At 39.4% G+C, this 18,618-nt stretch overlaps 1 protein-coding gene across 6 annotated transcripts in view; it reads right to left on the bottom strand.

Moving 5' to 3' along the window:
* Positions 1–18,618, bottom strand: part of gjc2 (gap junction protein gamma 2) — a 124,621-nt gene that overhangs the window by 36,291 nt on the left and 69,712 nt on the right. The window contains exon 1 of one of the 6 annotated variants that reach the window (XM_059971765.1): positions 17,164–17,459. The exons of 4 other annotated variants lie outside the window; for them this stretch is intronic. The gene's annotated coding sequence lies outside the window, so the exon portion shown is untranslated. Of the gene's footprint in view, positions 1–12,695; positions 13,297–17,163; positions 17,460–18,618 lie in introns of those variants that run through there. One more of the 6 variants, XM_059971763.1, reaches the window with a different exon arrangement.

Below are 18,618 nucleotides of genomic sequence, written 5' to 3'. Positions count from 1 at the left end.
GGAATTTTTTTTAACCCAACAAATGGTTGCTATATTGGAGCAAATGAAAGTGGATACTCCCACAACACCCAAGAAGAATCCGGAAAAACATATGAACCGTTAGAAAACTGCATCACTAGAGATAGTACTTAATGTTTTGGGATGGACATGGTGAACTGAAAGGCATGTTTCTGTTGCTGTATGATTATTCATTTGCTTAGCTCAAAAATGGCATCTTGCAGGTTAATTGTTTCTCCAACGGCCCTTATTAAATCAACAAACTTGTCAGCAGGATAAGAGTCCTCTAATATATACATTTCTAATGGAAGTTCATCATTCCAAAAGGTACCATATCTGTTTCACAAATGCAATTTTTTAGAATCCACAGAAATTTCTTTTGAATAAAGAAAACATAGTGGCAGAAATGTACTGATATTTAAAGAACATTTCAGCACAGTACAGGCCCTTTGGTCCACAATGTTGTATCAACCTTTTAATTTACTATGAAATAAACCTAACCATTCCCTCCTACGTAACCCTCCATTCTTCTACCACCCATGTGCCTAAGAGTTTCTTAAATGCCCCTAATGTATCTTCCTCTACCACCATGCCTGGTAGGACGTTCCATGGATTCATCACTCTCTGTGTAAAGAAAATGTCTTCTAGTCATCTTATGCCCCTTGTATTAGCCATTTCTACCCTGGAAAAAGTCTCTAGCTATCCACTCAATCTATGCCTTTTATCATCTTGTACACCACTATCAAATTGCCTCTTACCCTCATTCACTCCAAAGATAAAAGCCCTAGTTCATTCAACCTATCCTCACAGCACATGTTTTCTAACCTAGGTCAAGCCTAGTAAATTTCCTTTGCACCCTGTTGAAAACTTCCATATCCTTCCTATAAAGAGACAACCAGAACTGAACACAATACACAATTTTCGAGAGCTGCAACGTTTACCTCATCACTGGTGAACTCAATCCCCCTGACTAATGATGGCCAACACACCATACGCCTTCTTAACCATCCTATCAACTTGCACAGCAATTTTGAAGTATCTATTAACCTGGATCACTAGATCTCTCTGCTCCTTCATACTGTGAAGGAATCATGTCATTAAACCTGTATCTGCCTTCAAATTTGAATCTCCAAAGTGAACCATTTATAACATATAACAATCACAGCACGGAAACAGGCCATCTCGGCCCTCCTAGTCAGTGCCGAACTCTTAATCTCACCTAGTCCCACCTATCCGCACTCAGCCCATAACCCTCCACTCCTTTCCTGTCCATATACCTATCCAATTTTACCTTAAATGACACAACTGAACTGGCCTCTACTACTTCTACAGGAAGCTCATTCCACACAGCTATCACTCTCTGAGTAAAGAAATACCCCCTCGTGTTTCCCTTAAACCTCTGCCCCCTAACTCTCAAATCATGTCCTCTCATTTGAATCTCCCCTACTCTCAATGGAAACAGCCTATTCACGTCAACTCTATCTATCCCTCTCAAAATTTTAAATACCTTGATCAAATCCCCCCTCAACCTTCTACGCTCCAATGAATAGAGACCTAACTTGTTCAACCTTTCTCTGTAACTTAAGTGCTGAAGTGCTGAAATTTCACACTTCTTTGTGGTTGAACTTCATCTGCAACTTCTCTGCCCAATTCTGCATCCTGTCAATGTCCAATTATAACCTATTATAACCCTATACAATATCCACAACTCCACCAACCCTTGTGTCATCTGCAAACTTACTAACCAACCTTTCACTTCCACATCCAAGTTTTTTTTCAAAAATCACAAACAGCAGAGGTCCAGGAACAGATCTCTGCAAAACACCACCAGTCACTGACCTTTAGGCAAAATACACTTCATCAACAACCATATTGTCCCTTCTATGGACAAGACAATTCTAAATCCACTCAGTCAAATTCCTCTGGATCCCATGCCTCCTAACTTTCTGCATGAGCCTACCAAGGGGAACACCTATCAAACGCCTTACCAAAATCCATATTCACCACATTCACCTCTCTACCTGCATCAGTGTGCTTTGTCACATTCACAAAGAATTTAATCACTCATAAGGCATGAACTACACCTCACAAAGCCATTCTGACTATCCCTAAAAATACTATGCTTCTCTAACTACTTGTAAATCCTGTATCTAAGAATCCTCTTCAATAATTTGCCCACGCACTAAAGTAAGACTCTCTGGTCTGTAATTCCCAGGGTTATCCCTACCCCCTTTCTGGAAATAAGGAATAACATTTGCTACTCTCCAATCATCTGATACTACTCCTGAGGCCACTGAGAATGCAAAGGTCATTGCTAAAGACAAAGCAATCATAGTAATCTGTGGTATATCTTATCCAGCCCAGTACTGAGCACTTAAGTTTTACGATTTTTGGATTCCTTATTAATTATTTGCTTTTATGGAAATAAAACTTCAGAAATAAAAGCAGAAATTTTAAAAATTAGTTTCCACTTTTATTAACATTGAAAGGCCTAATAGGAAAGGATGTTTCCAATAGTGAGTGAATCTAGGATCAGAGGGCACTGCCTCAGAATAGAGGAATTTCTTTAGCTAGAGGGTAGTGAACCATTGTCACAGATGGCTGTGGAGGCCAAATCATTGGCTATATTTAAAGTGGAGTTTGATAGCTTCTTGTTTAGTCAAGACATCAAAGGCTATGGGGAGAAGGCAGGAGAATAGGGTTGAGGGGGGATAATAAATCAGCCATGATGGAATGGCCGTTCAGACTCCATGGGTAAAATGGCCTAATTCTGCTCCTATATCATATGATCTTAAGGTCTAACATATCTCACTACTTCCTTCAAAGTTAGATGAAAGCAGGAAAAAAAAAGAACCCCAATGGATAGATGGCCTGGTATAGAAACACCAATGCTCTTATATGGGAAAGCTCACAAAAATTAGTGGATATGGCCCAGTCCATCACAGGTAAAATGCTCTGCATCACTGAAAAGATCATTAAGGACAACCAACATCCAGACCGTGCTTTCCTCTCACTGCTGCCATGAGGAAGAAAGAACAGAAGCCTCAGAATCCATACCACCAGGTTCAGGAACAGTTATTACCCCTCAAGCATCAGGCTCTTGAATCAAAAGAGATAACTTCACTTGACCTATCACTGAACTGTTCCCACAACCTAGGGACTCACTTTCAAGGACTCTTCATCTTATGCTCTCAATATTTATGGCTTACTTATTTACTAATCTTCTCCTTTTTCTCTTTTTGCAATTGCAGTTTGTTGTCTTTTGCACATTGGTTGTTTGTCCTGTTGGGTGCAATCTTTCACTGCTTTTATTGTACTTCTTGTATTTAATGTGAATGCCCACAAGAAAAAGAATCTCAGGGCTGTATATGGCAACATATATGTACTTTAATAATAAATTTACTTTGAACTTTGAACAGAGGGAAAGGTAACAACGGAAAAAGAACTGAGACTTTAGTAATAAAAATGTGCATTCTCATTCCGCTCCAGTGAATGTATTCTTATGGAAAATATTTAATCTTATAAATGGTCTGATTTAATTATAATCCACCAGCATAGAACCATATTAAAAAAAGAACTGAAATTCAAGCTATTCAGCAAATTCTCTCAGTACAATGCACACGATTATCTGCCAAGCTACAATCTCACAACCATAAACATAGAGGCAGATAATTCCACAAATCCTGCAACAGCCATTTTAATTGGAAGTCTTCATATTTTTCCAGACATCTACAAATCCTGTGAACTGATGAGAAGTTACTTGTCGACCTGAAGTCTACAGTCTGTTTTACTGAAGCAAAAATTTTGTTTTATCCTTATTTTGCTAAATATAATTGAGGTCATGGAATCATTAGAGTAGGAAACTTTTCTCCATAGCATCAGTGTTTAAAGCCCGAGGGCATAGGTTTAGGATAAGGAGGATGAGATTTAGAGGGAATTTGAGTATTTTCTTTTTTACCTAGAGGGTGATAAGCATATGGAAGATATTGCGTAATTGGGTGGTTGAAGCTCATAGCTTCACAACCTTTAGGAAGTATCTAGTTAAGCACATGAACTGTCAATGCACAGGTGTACAGACCAAATGCTAGTAAATGATATTAGTTTGGCTAGGTTATGGTGGTTAGCATAGATATGGTGGACCACAGGGCCTGTTTCTGCACTGCTCTTCTGCACCCTTTCCCAAGCCTTCACATCCTTCTTACAGTATGGAAACCAGAACTATGTCATATATTATATAACACTAGAACAATATTCTACGTTCTGTTATCTGCACTGGCAATGTTTTCCCTTTCTACTACCTTGATGTACTTGTGTATGGAACTACCTGTGAGGAGGGCATAAAAATCAAAGCTTTTCGCTGTATCTCTGTACTGCAATAATAATAAACCAATTACCAGAAACTGTACACACTACTCCAAATATGTCCTAACCAAAATTTCATACAGTTGTTATCGTACTTCCCAACTTTTATGTTCAATGCCTTAAACAATGAAAGTAGGTGTGCTGTAGATCTTCATTAGCACCTTGTCAGAATCAGGATGAGGTTTATTCTCACTAACATAGGTCATGAAAATTGTTGTTTCGTGGCAGCAACACATTAAAAAAAAAACTATAAGTTACAATAATAAAAGAAATAGTGCAAATAAAGAATAGTGAGGTGGTGGTCATGGGTTCAAAGACTGTTCACAAATCTGATAGCAGAGTGGAAGAAGCTGTTCCCAAAACATTGAGTGTGTCTCTTCAGACTTCTGTACCTTCATCCCAATGATAGCAACAAGAAGAGAGTATGTTCCGGATGGCGAGGATCCTTAATGATAAATGCTGCTTTCTTGAAGCACCTTATTTTGAAGATGTGCTCAATGGTGGAGAAGTTGATGCCTGTAATGGAGCTGGCTGAGTCTACAATGGTCTGCAGCCTCTTTCGATCATGTGCATTGGAAACTTTACACTAGGCCATGATGTAAACAGTTAGAGTGCTCTCCATGGTATATCTGTAGCAATGTGTTAAAGAGTTTTTGGCCACATATCAAATCACCTCAAACTCCTAATGAAATATAGCTGTTGATGTTTCTTCTCATGATTGCATCAATATGTTGGGCACAGGATAGATTCTCAGAGACAATGACACCCAGGAACTGATATTGGGAGAACTCATAAGGCTAGATTATGTACAATGAATTGTAAGTGCCTAGGGAGTAAGATCTAATTGGATCCAAAAATGGTGTAGTGATAGAAAGCAAAGAGGTGTTCATGTACATGTTCAAGGATCACTGAAGGCAGCAGCACAGATAGATAAAAAGGGATAAATTTTATTTTAGAGATACAGTGCAGAACAGGCCCTTCTGGCCTATGGGGAGGTTGTTTTCAATAGCCAGGACAAAGAATATAAGGATAGGATCATAGCACACCATATCACCTCCCCACTCTCCTTGCAACTTAATAAGCATCTTTTATCTCCCAGTTCTGATGAAGGGTGTTCAATCTGAAACTACCTCTTTCTATTTTGCATGACTGGAGTACTGAATTCTGTTCTGATTGACTTTCTATTGGAAGGATGTGATTGCACTAGAAATGGTACCTAAGAGTTTCATTAGGATGTTCCAGCTATGAAAAGGGACTGATGGGGGGAGGGGAGACAGAATGATGTACTTTCCTTGGAGCAGAAAAGCCTGAATAAGAAGCTGATAAGGTATACTAAATTATGAGTAACAGAAGTATCTATAGCCAGAGGGCACATGTTTAAGGCACAGGGCAAAAGCTTTAAAGAGCAAGAGAAAAATAAATTTACTCAGAGGGTGGTTGAAATCTGGAATGCACAGCATCAGCTAACAGTGGAGGCAGGAACTCTCACAACATTTGAAAAGTATTTAACCGAGCTCTAATGTCATATGGATCAAGTGCTGTAAAACAGATCTGTTTAGATATACATTTTAGTTGGCAAATAGCTAGTGGGATAAAAGGGCTGTTTCATTGTTGTATGACTGTCTCCACCATTTTATTTGACAAGAATACACCTGTAGCATTTCTATATTTGTTGAAGGAGTTCAGAAAAAAGTTGTTAGCCACTTCTCCAAGCTCCTGACATTATTTGACCTTGCTGCACAGTAATCATAACTAGGTGCCAATTTTCTTACCTTTAAGCTATCTAAATTTTTAATTCAGTAATGCTAAATTATAGTACTTGGAAGAAATTATAATCCTATTCTTGATTTTCGTCCAGAGTTGTTATTACATTTTTCAAAATCTAATACCATGTTTTCTCTAAAAAGCATGTTCAGTGCAACTAATAAGTAGTTACTAATTACATAGAGCTAAAGGTGCAATTTTGTTTTAGAACTCTAACATGTAGTTTAAAGAACAAGATAAATCATGCATCTTGGGGTAGGGTCGAGTTCTCACAGAATGAAAAACCTTCTCAGAACAGCTCCAAGCTGTTGCAGCAAAATATTTGTTGATGTGTATTATTTTCTGCTTCATCAGCATGATTTAACCAGCTTTATAAATACTAACAATACTGCATTTGATAATTTATTTAGTTTAAAGGTAAGAAAATTGGCACCCAGATATGATTATGGGTTTATGTAAACTTTACCTGATGAAGTTACAAGTAGCAGATTAGTCTTACTGGTAATTTGCAGTTTTTTTTTTAAATATAAAACTGGTTGTTTCTCTTGGAGATATTGCATCAGGTTGTCAAATTGCATCAAACCAGGCAACTTAACAAGTCTTACTGAGTTCCCCCAACATTTTGTGTGTGTTCCTCAAGATTTCCAGCATCTGCAGAATCTCTTGTGTTTATAATTCATCAAGCCTTTGAATTCTTTGAATAGAAAGAAGGTCGCTGAAGGGAAGGCAGTGGATGTTGTTTACATGGACTTCAGTAAGGCCTTTGATAAAGTCCTGCATAGGTGGCTGGTCAAAATCACTTGGCAATCACAACGGTAAACTGGATTCAAAATTGGCTTAGCGAGAGAACACAGAGGTAACCTCACTGACTGGTGGCCAGTGACTAGTTGTATGCTACAGAGATCGGTGTTGGGTTGTTTATCATCTATAGTATATGAATAACTGAGATGATAATGTGGTAAACTGGATCAGCAAGTTTGTAGATGACACCAAGATTGGGTATGTAGTCAACAATGAAGGAAAGCTACCAAAGCCTGCACTGAAATCTGTACCAGTTAAAAAAAATTGGAGAAATGGGAGATGGAATGTAATGCAGGTAAGTGTGAGACATTGCACTTTGGCAGGACAAACCAGGGCAGGACTTGTAGTAAATGATAGGGAACCAAGGTGTGCAGTAGAGAAAAGACATCTGCAAATACAGACAAATAATTCCACAAAAATTATGTCACAGCTAGATAGGATCGTTAAGGGAGCATTTGGCACATTGGCCTTCATTAATGAAGGTTATTAAGTATAGGAGTGGGATGTTATGTTGAAGTTGTATGTTGATGTAGCCAAATTTGGAGTATCATGTGCAGTTATGATGACCTACCCATGGGAAATATATCAATAAGCTTCAAAGAATGCAGAGAAATTTACAAAGACATTGTCAGGATTTGGTATCTGAATTATCGGGAAAGGTTGAAAGATTGGAGAGTAGGAGAATGAGGGGAGACCTTACAGAGATGTACAAAATTATGAGGGCTATGGATAGGTTAAATACATGCAGGGTTTTTCCCACTCAGACTAAAACTAGAGGCCACAGGTTTAGGGTGAGGGGTAACTTCTTCATTCAAAGGGTGGTACAAGAGTGAAACAAGCTGCCTGTGGTGGATATGGGTTCAATTGCAACATTTAGGACATGTTTGAATAGGTACATGGACAGGAGGTGTATAGAAGTCTATGCTCCAGGTGCAGATAGATGGAGTTAGCCATAGAAACGGGTTTTTCATGGATTAGTGAGGTTAAGGGGCCTTTTTCAATGTTGTAGAGCTTTATAACTAATGACTCAAATTACACAGGCAGAACTACAGAGATCAAAACAGTCAATTTTATTTCCATTAAAGTTAAGCCTTGCCAACTTAGTTTTGTGGATGTTTGTGTTTTTTCAAGCTTTTGAATATAGAATAGTGTGGGCCTTTCAGTCCACAATATTTTACTGACCTTTTAATTTTATTTAAAATGAGTCTAACCCTTCCCTGCCATATAGTCCTCTATTATTTTCTTTCAACCATGTGTCATGTAAGAGTCTCTTAAATGTCCTTAATCTATCTTTCTCTACCACCATCCCTGACAGTGCATTCCACACACCCACCACGCTCTGTGTAAAAAAAAAATCTACCTCCAACATTCCCCCCATGCTTTCCTTCAAACACCTTAAAGTTCCCCATTGTGTTAGCCATCTCTGCCCTAGGAAAAAGTCACTGGTTGTCCACTCTATCTTTGCCTCTTACCATTTTATGCACCTAAATTTGAATAAAATTTGAATTTTCTTCTTATTTTGGATGTTATTGATAGGATATGTAATTCCTCTTTTTTTGGAGTCATTTGGTTTTCAACAATGAATATTTGAGAAAGCTTGCAAATTGTTTGTAAGATGAAGATCATAGATAATAGGTAATCTTAGATTTCTTAGGGATCATTAAGATGCAAGGAAATTGTAAAAGACAATTTAACTGAAACTTGGGCAAGTCCCTCAAATGTACGTTAGTACATATGACTATATTTATAAAGTCATTCAAATGATGTAGGCTTTGTGGGCTGAACTTGCACTTAATTGCTTAAATCCAGTTGCTTTGAGAAGAGGGGTGAGCTGCTTTCTTGATACATTACAATCCTTAAGGAGAATTCCATGATTCTGAGCTAGTGTTGCTGATGGTAAATACAGAATTTTCCAAACCCACAATCAATATATTTCCAAGTCAGGATAATGTGGCTTGGAGGCAATTTCCAGGTACTGGCATTCCATGCTTTTGCTGCCTTTGTCAATCTCACTGTCTAAGGTGAATCTTGTGAGTTGCTGCAGAGCAATCCTGTAGATAACACAAACTGCTGCTACAATCTATAGGTGGTGGGTGAGTGAATGGTTGTGGATAGTGTGAATATTAAGCAGGCAGATATGTCTTGTTCTTGGGTGTTGTTGAAGCTGCAGTAATGAAGACAAGTGAAAGTTAGTCCATTACAGTCCTGGCTTAAGCCTATTAGATTGTGACAGGTTTGAGGAGTTAGGAGGTGTGTTACTCACCACAGGAGTGATAGCTTCTGACTTGCTCTTTTAGCCACATTGTGTACAAGACCTTAAGACACAGGAGCAGAATTAGGTAATTCAGCCCATCTGCTCCACTATTCAATTATATCTACTCCAGTCAGGTCCTGGTCAATAATAACTCCCAGGAAACTGAGGGGAGATTCAATGATAATAATGCCTTTGGCTCTTGGTGATTTTCTCTTGTTGGCTGGCAACATCACCTTGCACAGTCATTACTTGTTACCTCTCAGCCTGGACCATGATATTGTCCAGGACTTGCTGCACTTGATTGTGGACTGCTTAATCATGAGTGGTGCTGCAAATGAGACCACAAGACATAAGATCAGAATTAGGCCATTCATCTCATTGAGACTGCTCTGATATTTGACGATGGCTGATTTTTATTCTTCATCCATTTTCCTGCCCTCTCCCTGTAACCTTTGTCACCTTTACTAATCAAGAACTCATCAATGTCTACTTTAAATAATTCCAATAAATTGGTCTCCACAGTCATTTGTGGCAATGAATTTTACAGATTCACCACCTCTGGCTGAAGAAATTCCTCCTCCACCTCTGTTTTAAAGGGATGTTCTTCTATTCTGAGGCTGTGCCCTCTGTCCTAAACTCCCCCAATATAAGAAATATCCACTCCACGTCTGCTCCATTTAGGCCTTTCTGTATTCAATAGTTTTTAATGAAATTTCCCCCCTCCATTCTTTTAATCTGCAGTGAGTACGGGCCCAGCACCATTAAGCACTCCTCATACATTAACCCTTTCATTCCTGGGATAATTCTCATAAACCCTCTGGACCCTCTCCAATACCAGAACATCCATTCTTTAATAAGGGGCCCAAAAATGCTCACAAAACTGCATTACATCCTTATGCAATCATTAGTCAACATCCCTGTGACTGAAGAAGGTCACTGATGAAGCAGCTGATGATGGTTGGGCTTTGGACATCACCCTACGCAGATGTCCTGTAGTTGAGATATTTGTCTGACTACCACAACCTTTTCCCTTTGTACTAGGTATGATTTAAATTAGTAAGTGATTTCCCCTCGTACTGAGGTGCAGTGACAAGTTTTTATTTACATTCCATCCAGAGAGATTATTCCTTAAGTAAATTAAGTATGGTCTAAACAGGGTTTTAAAGTTAGAAAAAAAATTATCTTGTAGAAAAATGTAAGTGTACATCCTTTGAAATGGCTAAGCCAATCTCCACATATGCGTAGAAGTCCAAGGTGGATGTGCCTTGCCATGCTGACACACTACGCATTTAATGACTAGAGCATTCAACTTATTTATGAAAGCTCCAGTCAAAACATGAAATTGTGAATCAGTTTTTATATAAAACTTTTCCATGTATTGAACATGAACACTGGCAAGAATATATCCTTACCATAACCCTGATGGGAGCCAAAAGTGAATGATGTGACACAGTGCCTTAAGGTAACAGCTACCCTCATCAATCTAAATGCAACAGCTACTGTTCACACCAATATATAACAGATGCCCGAGTTGATGTTCTTTTGCAGATATGCTTAATAGGATCCTTGCCTGTGACCCCTTGCCTCACCCTATCTCCCCACTTCCATATTAGATCACGATGTTGTGGCTTCACTGACTCGTGGCTGAAGGATGGTAGTAACTGGGAGCTGAATGTCCAAGGTTACACATTGTATCAGAAGGACAGGAAGGTAGGCAGAGGGGGTGGTGTGGCTCTACTGGTAAAGAATGGCATCAAATCAGGATATAAGATCAGAAGATGTTGAATCCTTGTGGGTTTAGTTAAGAAACAGCAAGGGTAAAAGGTTCCTGATGGGCAGTGAAATACAAGCCTCCCAACAGTAGCTAGGATGTGGATCTTAGATGACAAGTAGAAATGGTGTGTCAAAAGGATAATGTTATGAGTCGTGGGAGATTTCAACATGCAGGTTGATTGGGAAAATCATGTTGGTAATGGATCTCAAGCAAGTGAGTTTGTTGAATGCCTACAAGGGGGATGGCTTTTTAGAGCAGTTTGTCGTTGAGCCTAATAGGCGACCAGCTATACTGGACTGGGTGTTATGTAATGAACCAGAAGTGATTAGGGAGCTTAAGGTAAAATAACCCTTAGGTTCAACTTTTAATTTGATAGGGAGAAAATAAAGTCTAATGTAGCAGTATCTTAATGGAGTAAAGGAAATTACAATGGTATGACAGAGGAGTTGGCCAAAGTAAATTGAAAGGTAATGCTGGCAGAGGTGACAGCAGAGCAGCAATGGTCTGAGTTTCTGGGGAAAATGAGGAAGGCGCAGGATAGACGTATTCCAAAAACAAAGTAATAGATAAATGGCTAAATAGTAGCGCCTTGGCTGACAAGAAAAGTCAAAGCTAATATGAAAGCAAAAGACAGGGCACATAACAAAGCAAAAATTAATGGGAAGACAGAGGATCAAGAAGCTTTTAAAACCCTATAGAGAGCAACTAGAAGCATCATTAGGAGGGAAAAGATGAAATAAGAAAGCAAGCTGGCAAACAATATCAAAGTGGATTGTAAAAACTTATTCAAGTATGTAAAAAAAAGAGATGAGAGTGGATATAGAACTGCTAGAAAATGAGGCCAGAGAAATAAATACAGGGGACAAGGAGATGCCAGATGACCTATATCAGTATTTTGCATCAGTCTTCACGGTGGAAGACACTAGCAGTGTCAGTGTCAGATATTGAAGAGTGTATGGGAAGAGAAGTGAGTGCAGTTACTGTTACAATAGAAAAGAAGCTCAAAAAGTTGAAAGACCTAAGGGTACATTAAGTCACCTCGACCAGATTAACTGCACCCTAGAGTTCTGAAAGAGGTAGCAGTAAATTGCGAAGGCATGAGTAATGATCTTTCAAAAATCATTGGACTCTGGCATGGTGCCAGGGCACTGGAAAATGTCACTCCACTCTCCAAGAAAGGAGGAAAGCAGCAGAAAGGAAATTATAGACCAGTTAGCCTGACCTCAGTGGCTGGGAAGATGTTGGAGTCAATTGTTAAGATTAAGATTATGGAGTACAGGATTCCCCCGCTATTCCTGCACCTACTGTCTATTGTCTATTCCAAGGTAGAGCGTTCCTATGAAATGGTTCTTAAGCCAGAACGTTGTAAAGTGAAGAAGCAATTACCATTTTATTTATATGGGAAAAATTTGTGAGCGTTTGCAGACCTAAAAAAAATCTACCAAATCATGCCAAATAACACATAAAACCTAAAATAACAGTAACATATAGTAAAAGTAGGAATGATCTGATAAATACACAGCCTATATAAAGTAGGAATACTTTTCTGCAATTATTGCAGCATTGTCCACCATAGCGAAAATCTCACGAGCTCTCAGCAGTACTCGCGGCAAAAACACATGGCGCAAGCACTCTTTCCAGTACCTTTAAGCTATGAAGCTGCCAAATCATATCAACTAACACATAAAAATACACAGCCTATATAAAGTAGAAAGAATGTACGTCCAGTGTAGTTTCACTTACCTAAATCGGGAAGACAGCGAGCACACTGATGATAGTGTGTTAGGCTGAGTTGAGGTTGGGGTGGTGGGAGACTGGGGTGTCATCTCATCGTCGTCTGTTTCCATCAGGGCAGGCAAGTCACCTTCTTCTATGTCTGCCTCAGCATCACGTATTAAGAGAATGGGCAAGAAAGTGGCAAACAAAATACCATGCTGGAAAATGCATAGTCATGCACTTTGATAGTAGAAATTAATGTGCAGACTATTTTCCAAAAGGGGAGAAAATCCTAAAATCTGAGAGGCAAAGGGTCTTAGGAGTCTTTATGTAGAACAACCTAAAGGTTAACTTGCAGGTAGATTTGGCAGTGCGAAAAGCAAATGCAATGTTAGCAATCATTTCAAGAGGTCTAGAATGTAAGAGCAGGAATTTGATGCTGAGGCTTTATAAGGCACTAGTGAGGTCTCACTTTGAGTACTGTGAAGATTTTTGGGCTCCTCATCTAAGAAAAGATGTGCTGACATTGGAGAAGGTTCAGAGGAGGTCCACAAGGATGATTCTGGGAATGAAAGGGTTATCATATGAGGAATGCTCTAGGTCTGTACTCAATAGAATTTAGAAGTTTGAGGGGAAATCTCATTGGAACCTTTTGAAAGTTGAAAGACCTAGGCAAGAGTAGATATAGAAAGAATGTTTCCCATGATGGGGGAGTCCAGGACAAGGCACAGCCTCAGGATAGAGGGGCATCCATTTAAAACAAGGTGCAGAGAAATTTCTTTAGCCAGATGGTGCTGAATTTATGGAATTTGTTGCTGCAGGCAGGTGTGAAAACCAGGTCCTTGGGTGTACTTAAGGCAGTGCTTGATAGGCTCTTGATTGGACATGGCATCAAAGATACGGGGAGAAGGCCATGAAGTGGGGTGGAAGAAGGGATAAAAGGATCAGCCATAAGTGAATAGCAGAGCAGACTGGATGAGCCAGATGGCTTAACTGTAGTCCTTTCTCTTATGGTCATCTGAAAATCCAAGTACCACTGACTCTCCTTTGTCTATCATGGCTTTTACTTCCTCAAAAAATTCCAACAGATTTGTCAGGCAAGTTTTCCCCTCAAGGAAACCATGCTGTCTTCGGTCTACCTTTTCATGCATCTCCAAATACCCCGAAACCTGATCCTTAATAATAGACAACAACACCTTCCCAACCACTGAAGTCAGGAAATGGTCTATAATTTCCTTTCTCCTGCTTCCCTCCCTTCTTAAAGGGTAGAATGAATTTTGCAATTTTCCAGTCTTCCAGAACCATTCACATTCTAGTGATTCTTGAACAATCATTACTAATACCTCCACAATCTCTTCATCTAACTCTTTCAGAACCCTGGGATACAGTCCATCTGGTCCAGGTGACTTATCTATCTTCAGACCTTTCAGCTTCCCAAGCACCTTCTCCTTTGTAATAGCAACTACACTCACTTCTCAAATTTCTGGCACACTGCTAGTATCTTCCAAGTGAAGACTGATGCAAACTACCTATTAAGTTCATCTGCCATTTCTTTGTCCCTCTTAACTACCTCTCCAGCATCATTTTCCAGTGGTCCAATAGCTACTTTCAACTCTTTTTTACTCTTTATACTGTATATCTGAAAAAACCATTGCAGTCCTCTGATATTTTTGGCTAGCTTTCCTTCATATTTCCTCTTTTCTCTCCTTGCATTTTTTTAAAGTTGCTTTCTATTAGTTTTTAAAAGCTTCCTAATTTTCTAACTTCCCACTAATTTTTGCTCTATTATATGCCCTCTCTTTTGCTTTTATGCTGTATTTGACTTCCCAAGGTTGTCTCATCCTCCCTTAGAAATGTATCTATCCTGCGCCTTTGAATTTCCCCCAGAAACTCTAGCCATTACTGTTTTGTTGTCATCCCTGCTAGTGTCCCCTTGCTATTAATTTTGGCCAGCTCCTCCCTCATGCGTCTGTAATTCCCTCTACTCCATTGTAAAGGGAATTGTAATACACTGTCATACATCCGACTTTATCTTCTCCCTCTTAAACTACAAAGTGAATTCTATCATAATATAATCACTGCCTCCCAAGGGTTCTTTACCTTATGCTTCCTAATCAAATCAGTTTCATTACACAACACCTAATCCAGAATTCCCTCAGTGGACTCAACCATAAGATACTCTAAAACACCATTTGGTAGGCACTTAACAATTTCCCTCTTAGAATCCAGCACCAACCTGATTTTCCCAATCTACCTGAATAACATTGCCTTTACTAACTCCCATTGAAATTTATATTCCACATCTTGGCTACTGTTCAGGGCCTGTATATAACTCCCATCGGGGTCTTTTTACCCTTGCAGTTTCTTAACTCAAGGATTCTACATCTTCCAATCCAAAGTCACCTCTTGTTAAGGATTTCATATTTTACCATCAGAACCACCCATCCCCATCTGCCTACCTGCCTGTCCTTTTGATACAAGGTGTACCCTTGGATGTTAAGCTCCCAACTACAATCTTCTTTTTGCTATATCTAAGTGATGCAAATGTCATACCTGCCAATCTGTAACTGTGCTAAAAGATCATCTACCTTATTCTGTATAGTGCATGCATTACACCCCATGCCCCCATGTTACACTTTACCTCTTCTCACTGACTGCAACTTTGCCCTATCATCTGCCTACCCTTCCTCAAAGTCTCACTACACACTGAATCAATTTATACACTAACTGCCCCATCCTGAGCCTTATTATTCCGGTTCCCATCCCCTTGCCAACTTAGTTTATACCCTCCCGAACAGCTCAAGCAAACCTGCCTGCAAGGATATTGGTTTCCCTTGGGTTCAGGTGTAACCCGTCCTTTTTGTACAGGTCATACCTTCCCGAGAAGAGATCCCAATGATCCAGAAATCTCTAAAACCCTGCCCTCTGCATCACTTCCTCAGCCACTCGTTCATTAGTACCATCAATCCTATTCCTGCCCTAGCACATGGCACTGTGAATTACTACCTTGGAGATCTTTTTCCCTAACTCCCTATATTCACTGTGTAGGACCTTTTCCCCCTTTCCACCTAAGCCACTGGTACCAATGTGCACCACAATCTCTGGCTACTCACTCTCCTTCTTGAGAATCTTCTGCAGCAGCTCTGAGACATCTTGGACCCTAGCTCCTGGGAAACAACACACCGTAAGACACAGGAGCAAACTTAGGGCATTCCGCCCATCAAGTCTTCTATGCCATTTCGTCAGAGCTGATCCATTTTCCCATTCTCCTGCTTTCTCCTTTAACCTTTCACACCCTGGCTAATCAAGAACCTATTAAACTCTGTCTTAAATACACCCAATGACCTGACGTACACAGACTTCTGTGGCAACAAATTCCCCAAATTAATCAACCTCTGGATAATGGAATTCCTCCTTATCTTCGTTCTAAATGGATGCCCTTTTATTCTGAGGCTGTACCATCTGTTCTTAGACTATAGGATACACCCTCTCTATGTCCATTCTAACCAGGCGTTTCAACGTTTGATAGGTTTCAATGAGATCTTCCTCTCATTCTTCTAAATTCCAGCATGTACAGGGCATGAGCCATCAAATGTTCCTCATAAAATAACCCTTGCATTCCCAGAATTACTCTTTGGAATCTCTTCTGGACCCTCTCCAATTTCAGCACATCCTCTTTTTTTAGATAACAGGCCCAAAAGTGCTCACAAAACTCCAAGTGAGGACTCATTAGTGTCTTATAAATTCTCAGCATTGCATCCTTGCTTATATATTCTAGTCCTCTTGAAATGAAACAGTACCCTGGCTTCTCTTTCATGGCCTCAGAATTTCCCATCCCCTTAACTATCGGGTCTATCACTACCGCTCTGTCTGACTTTACCCTTCCCTGCTGAGCCTCACAACCCACTTGTCACAGGAGGAACATTCCACTGCCTGAACTACCATCTTGCCTACACTTGTTATTCCTCTAACTTCTCAAACTTAAGTCCTAGCCTGCGCCTGCTCTCTCCCAAGCCTGACTACTCTAATACTGTCCATTCACTCAATGGCCGCACTGCTCAAATCCTGCTTCATTTTATTGGCCTTTGCTAATTAACCATAGTTACTTTTAATCCAAGCAATTTTCTACTCAGTATACAAGTCCCCACAAGCCCTGTTTGCTTTTTAATACGGGTGCATAAAATCCACAAGGAACTGCCTCCAATTTACTCCATGATCTCCTGCCCCACCCCAGGGACAAATTGAGCTCCACGCATTGTTGTGGCCATTCTGTACAGTGGAACAGCTCGTGCAGACATTAGATAATGGATTCTAAGGACACAGTCCTTTTATTTTAAATTGCTCACTGCTGCAAAAGATTTTTCTATGTCCTTCTAATGATCAGTGACATTTAAAAAAATATTAGAGGTAAAAGATACTAAAATTTAAAACAATATTTAATTGATAAAAAATTAAATAACAACATTAATTTCAATTAAATAATGAAACCACTTACCTTTCCAAATGAATTCAAAACCTGTTTAAATAGTTTGGTTCATACTACAAGCTGAGAGGCCAAACATGACATATGTCTGGCTCTTAGCTCAACCTCACTGAGCTCTGCTCTAGATTCAGTTCTGAATCCATTAACAAAAAAGGTTAATTCACCGGCATTTGACCTTCACCACATTTCCAACTTCTGCAATACAATGCGCAACCTCCTGAGTCAGGAACATGACGTTTACCATAACAATTCTCTATAAAACACCAGTTGCATACATGCCATTGCAATATGCATATCTGTACAATAGAGGGCGCTCATAGGTTACAGAGAAAATTGTGCAAACTCCACTCGGACAGCACCCATGATCCCTGTCCCTGTGAGGTATCAACGCTAATTTGAGATTCTATCAAAGCAGTTTCCCTCTATTCATCTTATTACAGCCTGGCATGAACGTGCACATTTTCTGCACAGGCAATATTACTGTTTAGAAGTCAACCACTATAATATTTATGTTTTACAGTGAAACCTAAGAAACCAGAGTTATAGAACTATATAAGCAAGTAAATGGGTCCTGTAGTCCAACTTGTCCGTATTAACTACATTCTCAGTCAGCTAGTCCAAATTGTCTGTATGTGGCCCGTATCCTTTTAAACTTTTTCTCCTTCCTCAGTCTTCTCTGCAACTATAACACTATATTTCTGCATTGTATTTTTTTCTTTTTTGTACAACCTCACTGTACTTATGCATGGAAAGTTCCATCGGAATGACATACACACAAAATCTTTTCACAGTATCTTGCTACATGGGTTAATAACAACCCAATTACATATCTTTACAAATGTCTTTTAATTGTCTTAATTGAACCCACCTGAACCACTTTCTTCAGCAGTCCATTTCTTAATTCTTTATAATGATAAAAGGGTAAATAATGAAAGATAGAAACATAGAAATGTTCTACAGCACAATACAGGCCTATCAACACACAAAGCTGTGTCGAACATCTCCTTACCTGAGAAATTACCTAGGGTTACCCATAGCCCTCTATTTTTCTGAGCTCCATGTACCTGTCTAGGAGTCTCTTAAAATACCTATTGTATCCGCCTCCACCACCATTACTGGCAGCCCATTCCACGCACTCACCACTCTCTGTGTAAAAAACTTACACCTGACATCTCCTCTGTGCCTACTTCCAAGCACCTTTAAAACTGTGCCCTCTCGTGCTAGCCATTTCAGCCCTGTGAAAAAGCCTCTGAATATCAATGCCTCTCATCATCTTATATACCTCTAGTGAAATAGTTTATTACGTCTTTGTAATTGGACTACATAGGAGACTCAAAACAAAAATAATCCATTTAAATAAAATGTGGACATGTGAATTGTGGGATAGAATTTGGAAATAAGGGGTAAAGAGAAGTTCTTCAAATAACAAAGACTTTGTGACCAAGGTGCTACATTTATTAAAAATAG

The sequence above is a fragment of the Hypanus sabinus genome, chromosome 6, assembly GCF_030144855.1.
Source record: "Hypanus sabinus isolate sHypSab1 chromosome 6, sHypSab1.hap1, whole genome shotgun sequence".
In the NCBI taxonomy this organism is placed as follows: Eukaryota; Metazoa; Chordata; class Chondrichthyes; order Myliobatiformes; family Dasyatidae; genus Hypanus; species Hypanus sabinus.
The sequence above is the reverse complement of the archived record's forward strand: the minus strand, read 5'-3'. Positions and strand labels throughout refer to the sequence as shown.